Here is a 2,936-nt window from a genome sequence, read left to right on the forward strand (position 1 = left end):
TTATAATGAATAAATTAATTTCAATCCTTTTAAATTCACAACAAACTTGTAATGTTTCGAAAGTACAGCTATGATTAACCACTAGCAATAACGATCGAGGGTCATTCATCGATCTGGCGAAGTTCAGCAAAGTAGCCGGAAAAGAGCAGATTCATTATTTCTTCATTTTAAGAAGTAAGATATATCAGAATCGAAGAATATGATCACACTTGATAAATTCAGATAGTAAATTACGTCACTAAATGACAAGGTGAGTAAGGAGACCGTATTACAAAATTTAATGCTAATGATTTCCGTAAAAAAAAAAAAAAAACCGATGTCAGTTATTTCAATTTCTTAAAAGAATGAAGTTACTGTATGTTATGAATGTTTTTAATCGTAGAATATTACGAATTTTAAAACATTTTTTTCTTCTCGGTTTTTTTAGATATTTATGTTATTGAATACTCGGTACATAAAATCAATCAGTCCCATGTTAAAATCTTAACCATTGGTACTACTTTCTCTTACACTGCTTTAGTTTTAAATGACAGGACTAGCTCGGGAAAGTAATGCACTCGGAAGTAGGAACGAAACACACGGTTATTATAGGTTGGCGTTATCCATTTCTTGCCACGTAACATTCATATAGCAGAAATCAAACGCTTGCTGGTGTGGGCCGTCGTGGCCGAGTAATTGGCTAAGTAGGATAACATTATTACTTTATTTATTGACTTTGACGATCAGGCATGTTTGTCTTCCATTACAAACCTACACTGTAATAACATGAGTATAGGAAAATAAAGTGACTATTTAAAAAAGCGTGCTAGCGTTACGTGCTCGTAACGAAAAATCGCTTTTGGCTTGGGTTCAAACCCGGCACAAAGAAAGCTTTTTATGTCTTTTTTAATTTTCTTAACACTTTTTAAATTAAAATAAAATAAAAGTAATCCTCAAAAAAGTGATTTACTTACTTTTGTGTAGATAAGTACAGGTTAAAGTAGTAGTAGTAGGAAAGGGTCAGAAGCCCCATAGGGCTCTTTTTGTTCCATCTTGACCCCCATAATATAAATTTTGTGACCAACTTAAAACAGTTGGCTAGGATAGCGCGTAAAACAGCTGGCTAAAGTAGCGAGCGATAAAAAAGAAAAAAGTACTTTTGGGAGTATTAATCTCCCGAGAGGATCGTTAAATGACGACTTGATATTTCGTAGCATACGGTAAACGAGCCCTTTTAGACGCTGCGCGGAGCTGATAAGTGGCAAGTTTTCATGGTAGTGGTAATAGTTAACTCGTAGCTCAAATAGTAGATTTTACGATTCTGCAGTTCGGATATCATTACAAAGTCTGGTGTACTTCAACTCAAGAATCAGTGTTGCTACTTTAATTCTAGCCAGCGTCAGAAGACAGTTGGCAGTAAAATTGCTATAAATTTAATCATTCTGTCTATTTTACCATTTGCAAATCATTATATGTGTACTCTACATAATAGATTCCCTTAAATATAGCTGTTTTTGAAATTCACTCTCTCCAAACACGCATGGCTCAATGCTCTTTAAAGAACACTGAAAAAAGATTTCTAATTGGTTACGTACATGTTAGTAGTAATATGATTTGAGGTAAATAAAAAGAGGTTACCAGGCGCCTTCTTTTATCTGGAATGTTTTCTTTTTTTGGAGGGAGGGGGGTTCAGGCAACCGCTTCAACTTCAAGATTCTTAAATATATAAGTGCCTGCGTTAATGCTATACTGTAGCAATGCTCAATATACAACAAAATACAATGCATACAGCAGAAGCACGATCAAAGAAACTCAATGTTTCTGTAATAGACATTAGGAAGGCTTTGTTACATGAATTGTATTTTTTTGTTTGTTATAGAATCAAGAAATTGGTCAATTAATTCTCTCTAGATCATTTTCTGTTATCAAAAATATATAAGTAAATTTGTAATTTTAAAATGTATTTAAAATTTGATTTACGTTGTTCTTGACAGATACTATCAGGGTATAGTCATAGTCAACTTCTAATACCAGGGGTGCCCACAAGGGGGGCTATGACGCAAAGTGCGTCATTGAAATATTTGGGGGGGGTTAAAATCTATATAAATATGTTTGAGGGGGTGTAAAAATTAATCGAAAAGATTTTCTTTCATGGAAGAACACCTACGGATAGACAATTGAGGGGGGGTGCGTCATGGACATGAGGGGTGGGGGTGGGCACCACTGCTAATACTTTTATTTAAATGACAAATTAACCTATTAGATCTATATTGCAGCGAATCTCGACCTATTTTTACAATCTCCGAAAGAATAGAAGAGACTATAGGAAACAAAATGGAATTGTGAAGATATGGTTATGCTATGTACTTGCCCAATTCGTTATCACTGCGCTCATTAAAATAAGCAAAACCAAATAAATGAACCAAATCAAAATAGCTTTCAACAAATTGCTTAATTACAAGATGTAAGTTCATCACAGCACATAAGTCACTAGTTTTTTTTTTTTTTTTTTTACTAAGTCGCCAAATCGTCGTTTGAAAATCACAAAAAAGTCGTCAATCGAAAAAAAAAAATTGTTGCCGGTATGTTGGAAGTCGAATGACCTTTCCCCCACAAAACAACACTGGGTGGGCCCTTCTACCAGTGACGTCGTCTACTTCTCAAACGTATTGAATTGTTAATATAGGTCAAGTAATATAAATCTCCTATTTTCTGTATGCAAAACATTTTTCCTTCCGAAAATGTTTATCCTTCCACTTGTCTCCTCTAGGAAATTAAAACTAGTGTCATCACTGAACGCAAACTATGTAAAAATCAATTATAACTTTGATATCTATTATTTCAAATTAAAACAGGTACGGAATGATGTCCACTCTCTAGTACGTGACGTTTTCGTTGGCACTGTAACTACACGTTCACCGGAATTTGCCATACCAATAACATCGCAATTCAATAAC

The sequence above is a fragment of the Thermobia domestica genome, chromosome 7, assembly GCF_964235325.1.
Source record: "Thermobia domestica chromosome 7, izTheDome1.hap1.1, whole genome shotgun sequence".
NCBI lineage: Eukaryota > Metazoa > Arthropoda > Insecta > Zygentoma > Lepismatidae > Thermobia > Thermobia domestica.